Source organism: Sus scrofa, chromosome 17, assembly GCF_000003025.6.
Source record: "Sus scrofa isolate TJ Tabasco breed Duroc chromosome 17, Sscrofa11.1, whole genome shotgun sequence".
Classification (NCBI taxonomy): domain Eukaryota; kingdom Metazoa; phylum Chordata; class Mammalia; order Artiodactyla; family Suidae; genus Sus; species Sus scrofa.
Genome location: NC_010459.5, coordinates 53526355 through 53548413, shown reverse-complemented (window position 1 = coordinate 53548413; position 22059 = coordinate 53526355). Strand labels below are relative to the sequence as shown.

Genomic DNA, 22059 nt, shown 5'->3' with positions numbered 1-22059 from the left:
AGACCTGGCCAACATAGGTCATGTCATTGCCTTGGCCTGGGTAATTCATTCAGAGAGGAGCATGGGCCCAAGCAGACCAATGAAAATCACTTCCTTGGATTTTTTTTTCCTCTTTAATATCAAGAACAAGAAGACCTCCTGCTTCTGAGGTTGCTGAAATCATGGTGCAGGAAGTTGCAGTTGCTTGTGACCATCTTGTCACCCAAGGGTTGTCTTGCACAAGAACAATGCCCACACACTGGCAAAGAGAACTGAGAAACAGAGAAATGCTGATGGACATTCATGGAGTCTCTGGATCCAGCCTTACCTGAAACCAGATCTGTTCCAGGGATTTTTCCATGACTTGAGCCCATATGTGCTTTCTCCATCTCAGCATTTCAATTCAGTTTTTTTTGTTACTAACAGCCAAGACCCAGAGTGAGGTCACTGTGAGTGGTTTTTTGACTTATTTTTAAAAATTATTTAATATCATTATATTACCACTTTATGAACAAACAGAACTGAAAGAAGATGGATGAAAAGGGAACATGTTTTAAATTTTTATTTCTCAAATGAAAGGCATGCTCTATTTTTTTCCATTTTTCTTCAGTTGAGCAACTAAGCCAGTTGCAGGTCTTAAATCTGACCAAGACAATCTAAACACTCCTTCCCAAAATTGACTAGGAGCCTATTTTGAAGAAGATATATAAAGACAAGGCTATAGTGGAGATCACAAATGATGACAATAGAAAATATTTCAGGGAAGACCATCTGACTCTGCAAAAATACAGTGACATATGTAGGACAGCTGAGTGTCCCCACGAGGGGATGAAAGTGATCCGTGACCAGCACGTGGCCATAGCCTCTTAGAAAAAAGACTTCGGAAGAAAACACAAATCTGACAGTGTCACAGCTGTGCTTAAAACTCAGCAATGATCCCCAGTTGCCTACTTGAGCTCAAACTCCCACAGTGGATATAATTTCACAGAACACAAATTTGAGTGTGCAAGAAATATATTTTTTAAAATCTGTATAACTCTTTAGGTTTCTTTTATTTCTCAAATCCCCAATCTACCTAATAGCAGAAAATGTGGTCACTTCCAGGTAAATGCCATCATTTGGGGTTAAACGCAGTCGGTTCAGGATTCTGCATGTACACACACACACACACACACACACACACAAACTCCTTCCTTCCCCCCGGGCAGCCTCCAAGGACTAAGAGATATAAGCATATAGACACATAGAGAAGCAGAGTCTGGTCTATCTCTGTACTCTCCTCCCTACCAGTATCTGATAGTTATTTTCTGGTCTTTGGTGGCATTGGCATTTATCTCCTGACCTTACTGAGATGCCCATGTTAACCTCTGTCTCTGGTTATCTGGTCTGCTAAGGCCAACACATGGCTTCCATGTCAAGGTCCAAGGGAGCCACTCTACCACAACACGCACAGACACATTCCAGCAGGCATAGGAGCCACGGGCCGCTCTGGACAAAAATGCCCCTAAATTGTGACAAAGAGCACTTCTACATACATCCCTTTGTCCAGTTCAAATGGTCACACTTATCCCCCCCAAAAAAGCTGGGCTACATCATGTTATTCTCAGTGACACATGCCTAGATAACCCTGGGGTTCCAGTTCCTAAGAAAGAAAGGTGAGTATTCGGAGAAAACAAGCTTCCTCTGCCTCCGATGTTTCACATGCACCTCAGAATCATCCACGGTATAGGGACAATCACAGAGAAGCAATGGGTCAGAGAGGCTGAAAACAAAGAACAAAGAAGCAATGGAAGACAAAATGACAAGAAAAGGGAATACTTGTAATCAGAACAGTAAAGATTTTAAGAATCACTGTGGCCAAAAGCTAAAACAAGAAGGAAGAAACCAAGAGTGCCAGGGGTGGGGCAGGGTGTGTGTGTGTGTATATTCCAGAGAACAGAAGTAGAAGAATCGAGGACACTTCAAAACGTGAACAAACTTTTCACAGTCATTTTCTTGATCTTTAGGGGAAATAAACTGAGCGTGAAGCAGAGAAGGTGAGAAAAACACGGCTTATAAATGGAAACGCACCAAACAAAGTGGAAAATTCACATCAAGCCCACAGATAAGTCTCAGAACAAAGGGAAACTTTGTAGGGTCACAAAAACGGAAAATGAGGTTCTCACACTGGAAAATGTGACTTGCAGAGAGGAAGGGAAGCTTTCAGAAGAAACTAAGCAGGTGCTTCCACCAATCACTGACCCTCAGATGGGTGAAACGTGGTTATTCAGTTTTGCAAAATAGAAAACTGCAAGCAGGTTTTATCTTGGAATTTGAACCTGGCATTTTTGCTTGGGTTCTAATTCTAAGAAAGAGAACCTGCCTGCTTCAAACAACACGCAAATTAAGGTGTGACTTTTGGCTCCATTTTTTGTTATATATAGCTATCATCTGCTCTGGAATAAGCTGGATTTCTTCCACTGAGTTCATATCTCCTTCTGTCTTTTTTGAAATGCATTTTAAAGCCTCATGTTTCTTTCTGGAAAATCTACCATAATGTAACAACAGATTTTAAATCTTATATGTATATTAATCAGGATGCCAACAACCACAATCTAATACAGTCCTTACCTTTTACTGACAACGTGAATTTTAATTAAGTGCATAATTAAGATCTGAAATGCAGAATGTATTTTTGGTCCTGTTTACTGTGTGCAAGAAACTCTAACATGGAATAAAGTTGGCCTCCCTGCTACAAAGACTCAACGTATTACAAAACAAGTGAATGGCAGCTACAACTGGGTTTTCAAAGACAAGAAACAAGCTTGATGTTCATCAAGGCCGTGAGAGATGTACATCCATAGCATGCTTCCATGTGCTTCCCTCAAAAGAACACAGGTACTGATGCGGAAAAAATTCCGATATACTATGTATAACAATATACAAAGTATGACTCCTTTAAACTAAAATGTGTATGTGTGTGTATATGTGTGTGGGTGTATGTGTGTACAGAGATATGCATACATGTGTGTGTGTGTGTGTGTGTGTGTGTGTGTGTGTGGAGATTGTATAATTAGATACATAAGCAGATATACTAAAAAAAACATGAAAAGAGTCTGAAATAACAGATGAAAAATGCAAACATTGATCAGCAATAGAACAGAGCTTGGCTAACTTTTTTTTCTTTTAAGGGTCACACCTGTGGCATATGGAGGTTCCCAGACTAGGGGTCGAATCAGAGCTGCAGCTGCAGGCCTACACCACACCACAGATCCCACAGATGTGGGATCTCAGCCACATCTGCAACCTACACCACAGCTCACCGCAACGCTGGATCCTCAACCCACTGAGTGAGGCCAGGGACTGAACCCGAGTGCTCACGGATACTAGTTGGGCTGTTAGCCCACTGAGCCACAAATGAGAAATCCTTGGCAAACTTTTCACATACAGAGACAGATAGTGAATATTTCTAATTCCGTGGCCATCCAGGTTCTGGTGCAACCATTCACCTCTGGACTTGTAGCACCAAAGCAGCCATAGACAATACGAAGGAAAGGTTGTGTCTGGGTCCCAATTAAATTCACTAAAAGAAACAGGCAGGGTGATGGGCAGCTGGAGATGGCCCATGTGTCATCGTTTGCCAGGCCCTGCTCTAGAGAAGTGAGTGTTATCTGGGCAGGGAATTGTCAGAGGGATGAAAAGGAACGTCTAGTATTGATCCTTTATAAATTTGATTTTACAAGGACTCTTAGAAAAAAAATTTTAATTAAAGGACTTAACCACCATATATATAATTGGGTAAATCTTAAATTTAACGTTAGATTTTTTTAAATTTCAATTAAGATTTTTCTAGGAGTTCTTGTTGTGGCTCAGCAGTAACGAATCCGACTAGTATCCATGAGGATGCAGATTTGATCTGCAGAGCTTGGCTAACTTTTTTAGCGGGTTAAGGATCCATCGTTGTTGTGAGCTGTGATGTAGGCTGCAGATGCAGCTCAGATCCCAAGTTGCTGTGGCTGTGGCGTAGGCTGGCAGCTGTAGCTCGGATTCGACTCCTAGCCTGGGAACGTCCATGTGCTGGGAATGCGGCCCTAAAAAGCAAATAATAATAACAATAACTAATTTAGATTTTTAAATTTAAATCCAGATAAATTTAAACAAGTTACCAAAAATTAATAAGCTGTTTTGTGTCCTCTTCCAGATGGGTTTTTCACACTTGACCCTCAGAAAGTGGGGGCTTTTATCTCTATTTCATAGATGAAGCAGTGAAGTGTAGAGAGCCAAGCAAGCAGATGCTGGAGCCTGGCTCTCCAAGACTGAATTATGAGTTGGGTTCTTCCTAACTTTTCAACCTCATGCAAATCAGTTAACCTCCATAAGCCTCCGTTTCCTCACCTATGAAATGTGAATTAAAATAACACTTTATTTGAAGTGGTGTTAAGAGACTTCAGAGCTAATACACATGCAACACTTAACCCAGATTCTTACACATGCCCTCAATAACTGCTACCTATTAATATTTCACCTCTAAACTAAATACAACTTCTTTTACTTATAAACTGCTTATTTGGGGCTACATGTGACTTACTTTACACTGGGGCCCTAAGTTCTGAGCAATCCTTGTGTGTACGAAAGACAGCTACCCATCCCCAGGAGCTATCCTCCTTTCTTCCTTTAAAGCTGGAAGTCCTTGCATGTCAGCTCAGGTCCATGGCCACCCAGCTGGAGATGGCATTTCCCAGCCTCCTTCTGAGCCTCACATGGCCATGTGACTCCATACTCACCAAGAGGAAATGAGTGGAAGGGAGAAGTGAAAAGTAAGTACAAACTGTGCACCCCTTCTGCAGGTGGCAACGATGAACCAGACTTGAGAGCGACAAGGGCAACACTCCGGGAGATGGTACAGCCCCAAGAAAGAAGGAATCTAGATGAGCATCATGGAGTTCCCCTGAGCGCCTATGACCCAGGTTTCAGATGAGATACAATGACCTGGGTCAAGGTATGATAAAGTGAGGGTAAAAGCTGTAAAATGAGGATGATAACGGAACTACATTCGTTGGAGCAACTCTAGCTGATGTCATAAACTGATGCAAAAAAAAAAAAAAAAAAAAAAAACATGAAAAGGCTCAAACACAATTGGCACTTATTTCTTGCTGATGCGGCAGTGCTGAATGGTTCCGGAAGGGCGTGACTGTGGTTGGGCAAGCAGGAATCTCGGCTCCCTGCTATCACTCAGGGCCAGGAAGATAGAGTGCTGCCATCTTTAAGAGGCATCTCCCTGCAAGAGGAAGAACCATGGAAGATCACATAGATATTTTTATGGGCCAGGCCTGGAAGTGGCCCAAATTACCTCTATTAACATTCTGTTGGCTAGAATATCATACGGCCACACCGCACCACAAGAAAGGTTAGGGAATGTAGCACAGCTATAGCCCAGGAATAGTTCTGGACAGTTAGAATTCTCTGGCACGAGTGCTATGTTAGCCCCTGGAGGGCAAAGAAGATTTTTGTCTATTTTTTTCCAGTCCTGTGTTCCAAGTATCTAGAACCAGGGTTAGCAAACCTTTTCCATAAGAGGCTAGATAGGAAATATCTAGCTTTTGTGGGCCACACAGTCTCCAACACAACTAATCATCTCTGCTGTGGTAGCATCATACAGATGTGAATGCGTGAGGATGGCTGTGTTCCAATAAAACTTTATTTACATAAACGGGCAGAGGGCCAGACTTGAGCCGGTTTTAGAGTAGAGCCTGACACAAGCATTACAGAAAAAAACGCTTGTTAAATGAATGATGGGGGTGAAGAGTCCAATTTCACAGGTTCATCCTGAGGAATAAATAAAATATTGCATGAAAAGATTGAGCAAAGTGCCTGATGCATAGTAAGTGCTCAAGAAATGCTATGTACTCATTACTTGAAGCTATGAAAGAGAAATAAGATATATTCCATAAGGAACAACCACTAAGTAGAGGAGATAAATATTTCCAGGAAAATAATTTTAATAGGTATTTGTGGGAGGCTACAGGGGTATGTCCAGGACTCAGATGCAGGATAGGGTGGTTAATTCAGGGAGGAGAGAGTGGGCCAAGGGGAAAAACACAGAGGGGGTAAGACCTCAAAAGGGGTTGAAGAATTAAAAGGACCTGCTTAGGCATTCCAAGAAATGAAATTTTTTTCACCTTTCTGAGCCAGGAACTCATTAAAAGAAAGCTGATGGCAGACGCCAGAGTCTGTGTAGGAGATGTTCTGTCTGCTGTAACAGGCCTCCTCTCCCACGCTTTTACCTTTAGTTCCCATTTGCCCTTCAAATTAGCAGCTCAAACATCACCTCTTAAGGGAAAGAGTTCCGGCCCACCCTTCCCTGCCCCTCGCCTCACAGACCAGGTCCCGGTCCACTGCCAGATGCAATTCAGCTTTTGCTCCTTATAGATTTACACTCAGCTGAGTGTGTGTGCATGTCTGTGTATGTGTGTGTGTGCGCACACGCGTGCATGTGTACAATACCGATTCACCTGAAGGACAATCAGCAGGACTGCACTGCTTACCATCTGGTCCCTAACTCCATGCGAGGCACAGAGAAAGCACTCAATCACTATTTTTGAACGAAAGAATAAGTTTGGCATTGCATTCCCTGATGGGGCCTTGCACCTAGGTCATCAGAGCCTCTAACTGAGGCCAGGTCTACAGTTAAGAAGCTAGATGAGCTGGCGATGAAGTTGACATGATTTGGTAAAATCTTAGTCTTAAGAGACAGTAGAAGGCAATGGCAAAACAGGAGGCTCCTATCATCTCTGTAACTGCTCTGGAAATCTAAAATTATTCCAAACATCAAGGTTTGTTTTTCTTAAATGGCAAGCTCGAGAGCTGACCGTCAGGACTTCCTGGCCCTGCTGTGACTCCAGCAGCACTGGGTGTTCACTCAGCCAGTCTCCTTGTCCATCAACTAGGGACAGCAGGAATAAAGGCTCGGACTCCACTGGAGCATCGGGAATTTGCGATGAAGCACCTGCACACGGGGAGCTTCCGTGTTAGCTACTCCCATTCTCGAGGTGTTTTTCCTTCTACCTCTTGAGAGTTAAACAGGAGAACCGCTCCCCTTCCTGCTGCAGTGGTGAATATAGGTGACAGGGGATGGGGCCAAAGAGATTTAGTTCAGTGTAATCGGCCCGTTGCCTTCTCCAGAGGTTACTATGACTTCATTTCCTTGAGAAGACTCACAGACGTTCGCACACCAACGCAGGGAAATAGAGCTACTCAGGATAAAATTAGGTCAAGATTGATGGAGAAGGCCAACGGACGCTCTGACACACTGCCATGTGCACCCATGAAGCTGTGATATAACTGACGTTTCAAAATTAAGACCGTAGGCATTGGGATGAGAACATGACTCCCAGATATTATATGTATATGCATTTGTTTACCGACTCCGTGGTACACATATGTGCACACAAGCAATAAGTTAGTCACCTGATAATTCAAGATTAGATGCGCATGCAGACACACAAGTCAACCCTATCAATTCTATCTAAATAAAATATGTGTGTGTGTCATTTTGTAATAAAAGCTTACATTGATCAAGTGCTTTACTATGTCATAGACATTGGCTAAGCATTTGATACACATTCAGTCTGTTTAATAAATATAATGATCTGTAAGTTGGGTTTATTATCATGCTCACTTTATCCAGGAAGAAACTGATGAGAGGTAAAGCAACCCACCCCAGGTAACACCGCCAGAAGGGGCAGAACAGAGAGCCCAACATTTGGAAACAGTGCAGCACTAATACTAACTACACTGATACTGGTGCTATCAGCATCTAGTGTACAGAAAGAAAAGACCAGAATACAATAGTAAAAAAAAAAAAAATTAAGTAAATGTTCAGTGTTTAGGTACTAGAACTAGAATGATTCCAAAGAATAAAATTTAACTTCATTTGCTACAATGATCCATTTGCCTGATCTTTGAAATGAATCCTAGCCCACCAGATCCAAGCCTGAATGGCACACACCATCTTGACTAAAAAAAAATAAAAGCTTATTAGAAACTCTGTGTGTTCCTGGACACAGCTTATAAATAGTCCATAGAAAGAAAAGAGGTTCGCTAAAGACTAAATTCTAACTAAACTAAATTGGAACACTAGTCACAGCAGAGGTAAGAGAAAAACATAGGCAAAAACAAAAAAAACCTAGAACTGTGTGATGTAATCTTCTTATTGTCACGTGGAAGTAAAGAAACCGTGACAAATAGATCTAAGCAGTATCTACCAAGAGGAGCAGGAGAGGTAGGGGACAAGAACATGTCCTTTTACTAACTTGAAACATTTTGTCCAAAATGGTTCCATAAAATCAACCAAACACTACTCTTGGCAAAACAGATTTGCATTAACATTTTCTTCCAAAGGTTTCTTGACTTTGAGGTAGGAAGATGGATAACATGGAATTTCTTGAGTCAAGGCCACTGTTGGAGAGAAATATGCAAAGTTCTCTCTGATAATTAAGTAAAGTGGGCAGCCCTGTGGCATCTGTACCCATCACTGAGGGCCAGGCCCTTATCGAGTGAATGACACTGACATTCAAAGCCAGCAGCAGCTCCATTTCATTGCCTGAGAGATTTCCTTGGCCTCTAGAGACCTATTGGCCTTTGGCATGACAGATGGGAAGAACCAGCAATTAACACTCCTCTGGAGCCAGTCCCCAACCAAAAACTGCCAGTGTTGGTATGTAAATACCCTAATTCCCTCCCTTCTCAGGGGGCAAAGGAAAGGCATTTTTCTACACTGGCTTCTGGAGTTTTCTAGGAGGCATTAAACTCCAGTTGCCCATGTTGGTAGTTGTCTTGATGACGCAAGTTTCCTGCCCTGTCTCACTCTTTACCCCTTTCTCAGTATTTCCTGGTACCACCTCCCCAATAAATGATCTGCTCTTAAACCTTTAGCTCAAGTTCTGCTTCTGGGAGAACCCTAAATAAGACAGAATCTATGCGCATGTTGAGGGGGGAAGAAACCTGCAAGGACCCAGTTTTGTTCAGGTCCCTCCCTGATGGGAGCTGGAGAGAGAGAATGGAGGAATCTAAGGAGACTAATAAGAGGAGAAAATAAACACCCTCCACATCCTCTTGTCTCAGTCCCTTCATGGGAGTAGTTCCCACAAACAGAAGTTGGGTAAACAGTGATCCCATAGTCTGTATGTTTGCAAAAGACTCCACCTGGAAACTCTCAGAAATGCTTGAAGAAGAAAGGGGGTTGCAGAGCTGTGGGCGGGACTGCGGTGCAGGTGAGCGCTAGGATGCAGGTGAGGGATCAGCATTCCAGTTCTACTCCTGGCGGGGAAGGCCTGAGAAACCGGGATATCAGGTGGTTGCAAAAGCCAAAGCCGATGATTGTCCTAAACTCACAGATATACTTAAATTGCCATATTCTAAGCAACATTTTTAAAGTTCTCAATTCCTTTCCATAACAGATGGTAAACTTCTAGAAATTACATCCCAAAAGGTAATGCTGCTTGTAAATATAAGCAGTTATGAACATTTTTTTTAAACCCCTTGGATGATATATACACAGGAAATGTTTTTCAAGCAACACTGTAAGAATTAAATGAAGAGGTCGATGACTCACCTCTCAGCCAGACAGCATGGGGTATGTATTTTGACACGAATTTAAAGGTATGTTTATACTTTCTAAAGTTTCTAAATGTATTTTTAGATTTGGTGTCTAAAAAATTCTATTTTTCAGATGGTTATAAGCCTAATGTCTGGAGATGGATGGTCTGGATTCAAATCCTGGTTCTATCTCACCTATTGCCTCTGAGTCCTTAGGCAAGTTACTTAACCTCAGTAGATCTCAGTATTTCCACCTCTGTAATGGGAATTAGTACAGGGTTGTTGTGACCATGGGAAAATTATTCAGCCTCTCTGAGTCATTAGATTTTATTATTTGAGGAGAGGATGTGCTTCCGAGTTAAGGTGTCCACTAGAGGAACTTACCACCTCCCTGAATTTCCCTGGTGGCCCACATTTAGGGTATGTGTTCCACAAACGCACAACTATGAGGCCAAGAGTTAAAGAGACAGGGCTAAGGGCTTTGGAAGCAGATGTGTGGGGCCTCTGAAGCTGAGTCTCCAACACTCCTGATCTTCTGTGAGAAGCCAGTATTCTCTTAATAAATCTAGGATTTGTCTAAGTTAAACAGAGGTAGTTTCTGTTGTTTACAGCCAACAACCTAAGCAATACGATGTTTCAGTCTGTTACTGAGCTGAACTCTCTCAGGGATGTTTCTCTGCCTCAATCACCAGTATGATCAAGGACCACAGTATCAACCAGGGAAGACTACCAGAATTTTGGCAGTGGGGTGTGTGTGTGTGGGTGGGTGGGTGGGTGGGTGTGGGGGTGTGGATGTGGATGTGGGTATGTGGGTGTGGGTGTGTGTAGAGCATATAAAGTTCCACGAGGTCTTCCTGGCTTTTGATGCACCACAAAAGTCTACAGGGCAAATGAAAGACTGGAGAGGTTAAGAGGTCACAATCTAGAATGAGGGAGATGTGAGTTCGAATCCAAGCTCCACTGCCTCCAAGCAAGAGGGTGTCAGGGCATCGCCTCCTAGGGTCCTCAGGGGCCCCACGGGCAAAAGGCAAATAATCATCATTCCCAGCAGACAGGGTTTTGTGAGGACTGGATGGGAAGTGGTGTGCTTTGCACTCAGTAAACGTGGACCGATGGTGATGAAGGCAATGAGGGTGCTGGGTGGGCCTGCTTCACAGGCAGCAAAACCCGCAAGGAGCCTGAAGAGCATCCTGGAAGAGAAGTCACCTCATCTCACTCAAACACAGTGACCCTGGCCTCATACTAAAGACTTAGTCGCCTAAAATAACACGTGATTCTGATGTCGTGGTTGTTTAGAGCTCTTGGATTTATTTCCTGGCCATGACCAAACTGGACTCCTGTCTCAGGTTTGATGGAAAACTGGGAAAATGTGAGTAAAATCTGAAGGTGCTTTAGGCACAGGAACTCTGTAAGACATGGGGGTACCAGCAGAGTGTCTGGGACGCTCTGTCAGGGGGTGTCATGGGGCCCTTCCACGTAGTGTAGCACCTTGGCACCTTAAGAACCAGTCTCTCAGTATGCTCCTCCACAAGACAGATTTGGCCAATGAGGAGCTGTATCCCGTGTCTGCCCAGCAGCTGCCACAGTACCACTGAGTGAGTGGGAGTCCATGGTATTAGCCAGAGGGAGGCCATGAGAGGAGCGGAATGACATGTGAACCCATGTGAAGAACCCCCAGGGCCGGGACCAGGGTGAGGCAAGTGAGCCACCCACCATGGCTACAGGATTTAAGGTGCACAGCGAAAGAACTCAGTAGTCAACATAAATGACACCTTAGTGCAATCTTGCTAAAAAATAAAAATGAAGAGTTCCCGTTGTGGCTCAGCAGGTTAAGAACTCACCTGGTATTCATGAGAATGCGGGTTGGATCCCTGGCCTCACTCAGTGGGTAAAAGGATCAGGTATTGCCACAAGCTATGGTGTAGGTCACAGATGTGTCTTGGATCCTGCCTTGCTGTGGCTGTGGTGTAGGCCGGCAGCTGTAGCTCTGATTTGACCCCTAGCCTGGGAACCTCCATATGCCATGGGTGTGGCCCTAAAAACCAAAAAAAAAAAAAAAATTTTATAAGTAAATAAATAAAAATGCAGAGTTCCTATTGTGGCTCAGCAGGTTAAGAACTCAACTAGTATTCATGAGGATGCAGGTTGGATCCCTGGCCTTGCTCAGTGGGTTAAGGATCCAGTGTTGCCACAAGCTATGGTGTAGGTCACAGATGCAGCTCAGATCCCACATAGCTATGGCTGTGGCACAATCAATTCGACCCCTAACCTGGGAACTTCCATAAGCCACAGGTGCAGCTATAAAAAGGGGAAAAAAAATGAAATAAAAATGGGTTCAAAAATATCCACAATGAACTTTTCAAACTTTTAAACAAAGACAGAATTAATAACAGTCCTGCGGAGTCAAGCCGTATTAGAACCTAAGGCATGGGGAAACAACAGTTTTACTGACCCTGTTTTCATTTAAACTTTTTGGTATTTTGTTCATTGTGGATTTCTTTGCATTCATTTTGACTTTTTAAATATTCCATTAAAATACTTATCTTAATGATGAAGTTTGGGGATGCCCCTTAAATTCTGCAGCCAAGGTGAGAGTGCCTCACCTGCCTCACCCTGCAGGGCATCCCAAAGCATTCATTGGGGAGGGGAGGCCAGTTGATGGTGGAGAGCTAGAAGATGGAACCAAGAGGCAGAAAAATGTGGATTATTTCTGTCACTGTTCCCCCACCCCACTTTGCACTCACCAATAGAGGTGCACAATGTTATGCTGGAAACTATTTCAGAACCACTGATATTTCAGTATAGAGTTGAAAGATCCCCTTGTAAATTACATCTGCTTCTTGGTGGGGTGCTCAGGGCCTGGTTCCCTTTCCTGCCCTGACCAGCCCACCCCACACCCCCCTGCCACCACACACACACAACAGGAAGTTTGTCAGCAGCTAATCGGAGCCCATCGACTGCCCTTGTGTCAATAATGGCATATCTCCGCGTGGGGACACAGCAATGCATACGAAATAGGGCCTGCCCGCCTCGTCCCGAGCTCACACCGGAGGCTGAGGCTGGCTGCCGACAAAGGCTAATTGGCAGGCTCAGCAGTCAGTTTCTGATGACACAGTCGAAATCATAAAAGACAGAGAGGGGAACAAAGAAAGTTTAGAGGGAATAAGAAAGGAAATAGCTATGCCGCGCGCATTTGCGGACGAGAGGAAAAGGCAATTTGAGATAGAGGGAGCACCAGCTCTCGGTGAACAAGAAGGAACGAGCGACAAAGACGTGGGAATGCCTTCCTTGATAGGTCACGTTGAACGAGATCAGTGCGCCGACAGAGACATAAGTTGACGCAGATGAAATAGATAATTTGGCATTTTATGTTCAGAGCCTGCCATTTGCTCGAATTCAGGGAGAGACACAAATATACAAGCTAAATTTAGTAATAAGCAGAGAGTTCAAATTATAAAGTCAAATACTGAAGCCAATGATGCAACTTGAGGGGACGGCTACAAGAGCTATTTACATACCCACAGTTGCCCTAGCCTGTTCAGGAATATTTTTACCTCTCATTGGTTACTTCACCCATTGTTAAATTCTATGAAATGAAAAGAAAAAAAAACCCACAACCATCCAGAAGGGAAGGAGAAAAAATCAAAACAAATAACTGTCTTCCTTGTAGAGGTCAACGCTGTCTGAAGGGAAACCAAGCAGTGGATTTGTGTTCTTGCAGGAAAATCAATTTAAGATTTCTGTTCAAATTAAAGTGATTAAGTATTTTAAACTGCAAGAATTTAGCATTTTTATCAAACTTGGTTTTTTAACTGCATCAAATAGTGTGCATATTTTGGGGGGAAAGTAGGTACTTCTTTAGCAGAAAATATGACGCATTTTTTGCTGCTTTTGCTTCAGAGAATTTCCTTGTCCAAGGAAATGACCTAGTTTATGGCTTTTCTGCATTCAGGGCATGTTACCAATGTGCACACGAAGATTAAAAAAAAAATACACAACAACAATGGAAAATATCCTTTGGATTATTTCTTTAAAAAAATCATAAGGCCAATTTTACATATGGAAAATGCTCCAGAGTTCTTTAACCAAAACTCAATTCTGGAGTTCCCATTGGGCTCAGTGGTAACAAATCCGACTAGTACCCATGAGGATGCAAGTTTTATCTCTGACCTCTTTCAGTGGGTTAAAAGATCCCGCGTCGCTGTGAGCTGTGGTGTAGGTTGCAGATGTGGCTCAGACCCCCACGTTGCAGTGGCTGTAGGTGTAAGCCAGCAGCTGCAGCTCCAATTCGATCCCTGGCCTGGGAACTTCCATATGCCAAGGGTGCGGCCCTAAAAATAAATAAATAAATAAATAGAGGGAAAGAGACCAAAAACAGTCCATTCCATTTACATCCATTTGCCTATGTTCCGTGGGGAGGCCACATTTCAAACCCTAGAGGAAGTTGTAAGATAAAGCAGAGGTTGCAAATTGGTGGCCTGGGGGCCAAGCTGGCCTAGAGATTCAGTGGGTTTTGACCCTCATGTGGTCACACTGCAGAGGGTATTAAATTTTATTTAGCTGCAAATACCTAAAAATTAGGAGACTTCATATAAAATTTCAGAATTTTGGCATCTCTTTGAAAACCTGACAATCTGATAACATGAGGTCTGTATCCCCACATGACAACATTTGCGTGGGTAGTGGCTGCCCCCTTAGGCAGCATGAGCCTCTCTCCATTTCTTCCCAGTCGCCACCACTCCCTAATGTACTGACATAGAAGGTAAATCTCAGATACCACTTATCATCATGTTTATGCTGTGGTTTTCCTTATAGTGAATTTAAGAAATATGAATAATATTCCTTATACCCATATTTCTATCAAAAATGGGAAAATGAAGACAGACCAAGCAGTTCATGTGCTTCAAGGGAAAAAATTTTCTCAATTTCAGCTTTCTTGATTCATTTCACTACAAAAATAATAGCTGATACTTCTAAAACGCTTTCTATGTGCCAGGCAATTTCTAAGCCCTGCACTTATTTAAATTCATTTAATCTGTATATCTACTCTATGAGGTAGGTATTATCCTGACTCAGTTTCCCAGATGAGGAAACTGATGCTCAAAGAGGTCTGGTGACTTTCTCAAGGTCCGTTGCTAGGATGTGGGAGGACCCGGCAGGCATCTTACTGCATGCCCTTTGGCACACATATGACACAAGCATGTAATAAGAACACCTAGCATGTATTACCTGCCCACTATGTTCTAAGCACCAGAAGAGGCTCTTAAAATACAAATTGGTGTAGAAAGAAAAGGCTACAAATAAGACGCTTCAAAGGCTGAAAAGAGAAAATTGGTACATTGAGCCCCAGAGGAAGCTCTGAAGGAGTTTTCACTGAGGAAGTGAAAGTCGTGAGACCTTACCAGGATAAGAAGGAATGAAACTCAGGGTTGAGGCTTGGATACAATGGTCTTTAGCTGGAGAGAACTGAATAAATGGCAGCTTGTAAATGGGAAAGTAGAGCACACAGCCTGGGAAGAACAGGGGCAAGGCCAAGGTAAAGCTGCATCATATTTCTTCTATTTCTTGAAGTATCAGCAATACATCAGGCATTCTAGAGGAGACAGGGATGAGCAAACTCTAACATGGTCTTCAAAGAGTTAACACTCTGATCAAGAAGATTAAAATGTTATGGAAGCAGGAGTTCCCACTGCAGCTCAATGGGTTACCAACCCAACCAGTATCCATGAAGATGCGGCCTTGCTCAATCCCTGGCCTCGCTCAGTGGGAAGATCCGACATTGCTGTGAGCTGTTATGTAGGTCACAGACGTGGCTTGGATCCCACACTGCTGTGGCTGTGGCCGGCAGCTACAGCTCTGATTTAACCCCTAGCCTGGGAACTTCCGTATCTGCAGGTTTGGGCCTAAAAGGAAAAAAAAAAAAAAAGTGTAGGAGCATCTACAATTCAAGGAGGAAAGTGAAAAGCAGCCTAGCAGAGACCAAGCACCTGAAGAACATCCTCACTCCTCAGTCCTGCAAGCTCTGCACCCCAGCATGAGACAACGAGAACCCACCATCCCACCAGCTCAGCGAAGGGGGGCTTCTTCCCAAGACCACAAAGATAACTAGCACCATTCTTCTCTTCCCCCTCATCCTCACTGCCAACATCCCAGCCACCCAGCCCTGCCAATCCTACTTCTTCAAGGCCTCTGAAATCCATCCCTTTATGTTCTTGCTTCTACCACTGCCCAGCCCAGCCTGCCATCGTCTCTTGTCTAAACCTTCCCAACAGCTTTCTCACTGGATGTCTCCCTGTTCACAGTCTGGCCCTTCTCCCCAAGTTTATAACAGATATTTTAATGTATCCATGGCGTATTTTTCTCTGCTAGAGTCCACTTTACCTTGCAAAAAGACATATTGTGACTAAGGATACACATACTGACAGGTTATCAGTGTAGAACATCTACTGACTACAGACAAGAGCAATTCAGGTAACATAAAGCTGCTAATTATCTCTACAGAGAGTGGCAGAATGGGTCCACTCAGCTTTGGGAGTCTACCAGGTCTGAGCTCAAAGACCCCCTCCACCACTTCCTGGGGTATGTGACAGTAAGTAGATTCCCTCTCAGTTTCCCCTTCGATGAACTGGGGTTAATAATAATACCACACTTGCAGGTAGTTGTAAGGATTGAATTAAGCAGTCATAATGCTAAGGACTTGGCACATGGTAAGGGCTCAAAGACTGTACTGCCTTTATTACAAGGGTTATTATTATTGTTGTTATTACATAGTCAAGACTGTAGACTGTTTAATAAACCAGTTGCGCTGCATCACTGCCCCCTTCCAGCATGTAATCAAGAATTCCACCACATCTGGGCCTTGAGATCTGTGAAGCTAACCCAGTGTGTTTTGCCTCAATTAAGAGCAGAGATATGGTTTCTTCTCTGTGTTGTGATTTTAAGGAATATCAATGTTTCATAAAACGTATTAGTGTAGGTCTAGGTGAAACAAAAATAAGATAGCACACTGGGAAATTAATTTTAAACAAATTACATGTAAAATGCAAGGATTCATAATATTGTTTCTAAAACAGTCTAATCTTAATATCATATATTTTACTTTATGAAGCTCCCAGTTTTAGATTAATCATATTGTTTTTTATTTACTACTCCATATAATAATTGGCTTATCTTTGATATTAATATGCATGAATTTTTTTTAGCTTGCTTCTTCAAGAAAGCATTCAGCCTGATGTTTATAATATGTTGATTTTAATAAGCAATGGATGTGTTTATATGCAGATTAAATTGGATTGCAGTTATACTAAACAAGAAAACCAAAATGTAGAGAGGTGCTGAGACCTGAGTAACTCATTAAAGTATAAGAATCTATGACAGAATTCTCAGCTCATTCCCTCCTAATAGCATAGCAGTGGATGCAAACTTACCCTGTCTACCTCAATATGATGCTCGGCGTATTTTTAGAACAATGAAGAAGTATTTGACTCTGTATTTCCCCCATAGCAGTGGTTTTCAATGAGTGAAAGGGGAAGGATTTGACCCCTAGAGGACAATGGGCAATGTCTGGAGGTATGTGGGGATGTCACCACTGGTAAGAGGGCAGGGAGGGAGGAGTTACCGGAATCTGATTAGTAGAAGCCAGGGATGCTATTAAACATCCTACAAGGCACAGAACACCTTTCAAAACAAAGAACTGTTCTTCCCGAAATTTCAGTAGTTCTGTGGTTGAGAAACTCTGTCCTGTAGGAAGAAAGGTTTCAGAAGAAGAATGTTTGAAATTCTTGAACTCTGATAGGTTGGGTCTATAGAATCTCAAATATTTTCCACAACACAACCCTTATTACACAAAAGTACAATTGTCGTCTGTTTACAAGCAAATGATTTCTATATATTTATATCTATTTACTTGTTTATTCAAAAGATAGTGAGTTCGTATGTGTCAGAGAATATTCCGGAAAAAGTTGTCACAAAGGTTATGTCGATAGATTGAGATACATAGAAGGTGGGTAGATAGATAGATAGATAGATAGACAGACAGACAGACAGACAGACAGACAATAGACATGATACAACGCAGTGGGTAAGTGCAGTGAAGAAATATATACAGCAGGGTTACAAGATGAGGACTTCTGGAAAGACCTTTCTGAAGCAATGGCGTTTGAGAGAGACCCAACTGGAGTGGAAGATAAACTCATGTAAATACCTGCGGCCACAAATGCAGACAAACGCCAGACTGCGAAGCAGAAATGTGCACGGCCTGATCAAGATGGCACAAGGAGGCCACTGCATTGCAGGGAGTGAACAAGAGGAAGAAAGGAAGGAAATTAGGGCAGAGATGGTGAGGGGTGGAATCTAGGGCCATGAGAGCCCCTTAGGTCTTTGGGTGTTTGGGGTTTTTTTCTTTTTACAGCCATACCTGCATCTTATGGAAGTTCCCAGGCCAGGAATCTAATCAGAGCTGCAGCTGCCAGCCTACACCACAGCCACAGCAATGCTGGATCCAAACCACATCTGTGACCTCCACTGCAGCTAGGGGCAATGCTGGATCCTTAACCTACTGAGCAAGGCCAGGGATCAAACCCGCATCCTCACAGAGACAATGTCAGCTTCTTAACCTACTGAGCCACAACGAGAACTCCAGGATGTTATTTTTAAGTGTGACATCTTCATAGGGGGTGTGTGTGTGTGTGTCCACTTTTTTCTGGTTCCAAAAGTACTGCACACTTACTGTTTTTGAAAACATTGTGTTTCAGTTATAATACCTGAAAATACACCAAAACACTAACACCCACAGTTTGGTGTATGTCCTGTTAAATTCGTTCCTCGTGTATACCGGCACCACCACATGAACTATCTATTTATGAATTTGTTCATTTTTTTACAAGTCAATATACAAGTATGAATCCTCCTTGGCACCTTTTTCCCACTTACTTCTATTTCTTTTGTTTCATTTCAACTTTTCAACAACTCACTGAAGAGGAGCAGGGAAGGGAAGAAGGAACATTTAAATTGTTTTTATTTCCATTCCTCATCTTTCCGTATCTAGCAGAAAAGTAACCAAGAGAAAAAATAGATATGAAAATTAGACCAACAAAGAGCACTCGTGCTTTGTAATTTTCTCCAGAGATATCTTTCATGTCTGTTGTTAGTCTTTCCCTAGGTGTCACTGTCTTTCTAGAACACATCACTTCCCCATGTACAACATCCTCAAGCATTCCTGGGGACCACTGGGTCAATGCCAAGGCCCTTCGCTTGACACACCTAGTGCTTCTCCATTAACCATCTTCCTAACCACGCTTTCTAAAGCTGCAGCCATTTGCACAAACGGTTTATGTATTTTCAGAAACCTTCCCTTTGGTGCCCTAGTCTTTCTGTCAAGAACATCCATTTTCTTTATTTTACCTTGGAGACAAACTGATCCTTCAGTACCAGCAAAAATAACACCTCTTAGAAAAAACCTTTGATGACCCTTTAATCAAGGCCTGTGGCAGAAGTAGTTCTCGAACAATTGTTCTGCATTATTTCAGCCTCGCTCCCTCACCCGCTGACCTCCCACTGGCATGCCAAGGAACATTTTCTCCCAAACCAAAGCCTTTACAAAGACTCAAAGAAGCCACAAGACTAACTCTGAGACAGAAAGATTTAGATGCATGTGTCCGGGGGGGAGGGGTTGTCTCTTGATAAATGGGGGTCAGACTTGAATAGTAGGAAAGGAGGAGAATGGGACAGACCAGAAAAGTAAGTGGCTCAGACTGGGGAGGGAGTAAAGGACTTGAATCCTGAAACTGCAAGAGAGAACTCATTACTGATGGAATTTTGTCTCTAGGACCTCAGAGCAGAAAGTAAGAGACCCAGTGCCACCAGGCCCCCAGGTAGAAAGAGTGAGACCCAATAATCCCAGGTACCTGCACACCCTCTGAGCAAAGACTGGAGGATCTGGATCTTGGATAGGGAGAGCATCATCAAGGCAAATCTTTGGCCGCCAAGCAAGACAAAAGAGAAGAAAAACAGAAAGGTTCTCTTGGAGTTCCCATTGGGGCGCAGTGGAAACAAATCCGACTAGGAACCACGAGGTTGCAGGATCGATCCCTGGCCTTGCTCAGTGGGTTAAGGATCTAGCGTTGCCATGAGCTGTGGTGTGCACTGCAGACGTGGCTCAGATCTGATGTGGCTGTGATTGTGGCTGTGGACGGCAACTATAGCTCCAATTGGACCCCTAGCCTGGGAACCTCCATATGCAGTGGGTGCGGCCCTAAAGAAAAGAAAGAAAGAAAAAGAAAAAAAAGAAGGGTTCTCGGGCAAGTTTCCAACAATGGGAGAAGAATCCCCACAGAACCCAGGACAAGGCTCAGAGGGAAAAGAGTCAGTTCAAACCTCCTACAGAGTCAGAGACCATGGAGACATTTCACAGCAGCATCGGCAAAGTGGAGATATCCTGCTCTCCCATCCTCTCCTCCAGCCCCACTCTCGGAACAAGAGGGTCAGAAATCTCTTTGGACAGACTTGTGCCTGTGGAGTGAAGGGAGAAAGAAGGTGACCACATCCATATTTACTAGACGGAGGATTTCCTGGAGAACATGTGTCAGGGATGGAGATTTCAAGGTAAGCCAAGTTCAGAAACTCTTTTATTACATGGTGCAGAGCATTCTAAGTTCTGGACTAAGACTGTGTTTAGTAACTTAGATTAACTATAGAAACTTCTATTAAAATGAGTGATCAAAAAAACAATCATCTAGCAGCCCAGAGGAAAACCCCTCCCAGTGCAATAAAGTTTTCAGCGATAGTGGGAGACGAAATAAAATTGCTTTATGTTTACACCCCATTATTCCTCACTTGTTTAATGTTCTATTATATACATAAAGCCACTGCTTAGCATAATGTCTTACACATGGTAAATTCTCAATAAATGTCCTTGAAAGAATGAAGACATCCTTGAAAATTACCATTTCAAGATGAAAGTGAAAGGAGAGAGAGCACAAGAAGACAAAATCCCCATAGGTACTTTCTAGCCCACTTAAATATTTAAAATGACATTAAAATTGTCATTCCATTTATTCCTGGGCACTTGGAAATTTCTCCTCTGCACTCTTTCCTGTTTATTAAATCAGAGAACAAGTGAGGCTGACAAGAACCCAGAGGCCAGGGAAGTAAAGGCTCAGGAAAAGTGACTTCTCCTTGAACAAGAGAGGTATGGAAACACCCAGAGCCCAAGAAGCTCAAGCATCAAAACATAAGCCTCCATAAAATAAGAGCTTTAGCTATATACGTTTGTCCTCAATGGTCAAACTACTTGTTTAAACACTTATCCAAATAGTACCTATGCCTGACAATACGGACTTCTTCCTTCATTTCTTCTTCTATTTTTTTCCCCCTTTCAGGTTTATTGAGATATAATGGACATACAGTAAGTTCAAGTTTAAGGTAGACAGCATAATGATTTGATGTACATACATCATGAAATGATGACCCCAGTAAGTTTAGTGAACATCCATCGTCTCATCTAGACACGAAATTAAAGAAATAGAATAAAAGTATTCTTCCTTGTGATGAAAACTCTTAGAATTATACCTCCTTAACAATTTTCATATATAACACACAGCAGTGTTAATTATATTTATTACATTACATCCCTAGCACCTATTCATCTTACAACTAGAAGTTTGTGCTTTTTGACTGCTTTCATCCAATGTCCCCTCCATCACCCCCATTCCTGGTAACCACAAATATGATCTTTTTCTTTTTTTTTTTTTTTTTTTTTTTTTTAATGGCTGCTCCTGTGGCTAGGAGCTGAGCTGGAGCTGCAACTGTAGGCCTACGTCAGTCACAGCAACTCCAGATCTGGGCTGCATCTGCAACCTACACCACACCTTGGGGCAACACTGTATCCTTAAGCCACTGAGCAAGGTCAGGGATCAAACCCACATACGGAGCCACAACGGGAATTCTTGATCTCTTTTTCTATGAGTTTGTTTGTTTTTGAAGTATAGTTGACCAACTACACCATGTTAGTACCAGTTAACACCAACAGAGTTATTGGATGTGTCTACCCATTTCAAAGAGATCTCCAAGGTAAGTCTAGTTACAATATGTCACCAAAGACCGACTGTCTTCCCCACACCATCTCCACTTCTTCCCGAGGATTGCGAGGATGTGGTCTCCAAGAATTAGGAAAGCAGGGACACGTCAGGGTCTCCAAGAATTAAGAAAACGTCAGACAGAAAATAACTGCGCAACGATATGGACGCAAGCAGATATTGGAGGAGTGTTACCTGGTTTTGTTAGGACCCTCAGGAGTCGGTTCCCCAACAAAGGTCCTCATGCCCAGTGTCACTGGCACCAAAAGAAAGAGCTGGGCTCAAAAGCAAAGGAAAGCCTCATTCTTACAGCCAAGAACAGAGAGATGCGTGCTTGGGCTGCAGACCACGCGCTCCGGGGCTGGCTGCCCACGAAGTTGCTTCAGCGCGATCTCGTTACTGCGTAGGCGTGGAGGCGGAGTTCTCGCGA

General features: G+C 43.0%; 1 long non-coding RNA gene across 3 annotated transcripts in view; it reads right to left on the bottom strand.

The window, feature by feature from the left end:
* LOC110257448 overlaps positions 1–22014 on the bottom strand; it is a 100365-nt gene extending 78351 nt beyond the window's left edge. For 2 of the 3 annotated variants that reach the window (XR_002340040.1, XR_002340039.1), the window contains exon 1: positions 21825–22013. This is a non-coding gene — a long non-coding RNA (uncharacterized LOC110257448). Of the gene's footprint in view, positions 1–21824 lie in introns of all 3 variants that reach the window. The other variant, XR_002340041.1, reaches the window with a different exon arrangement.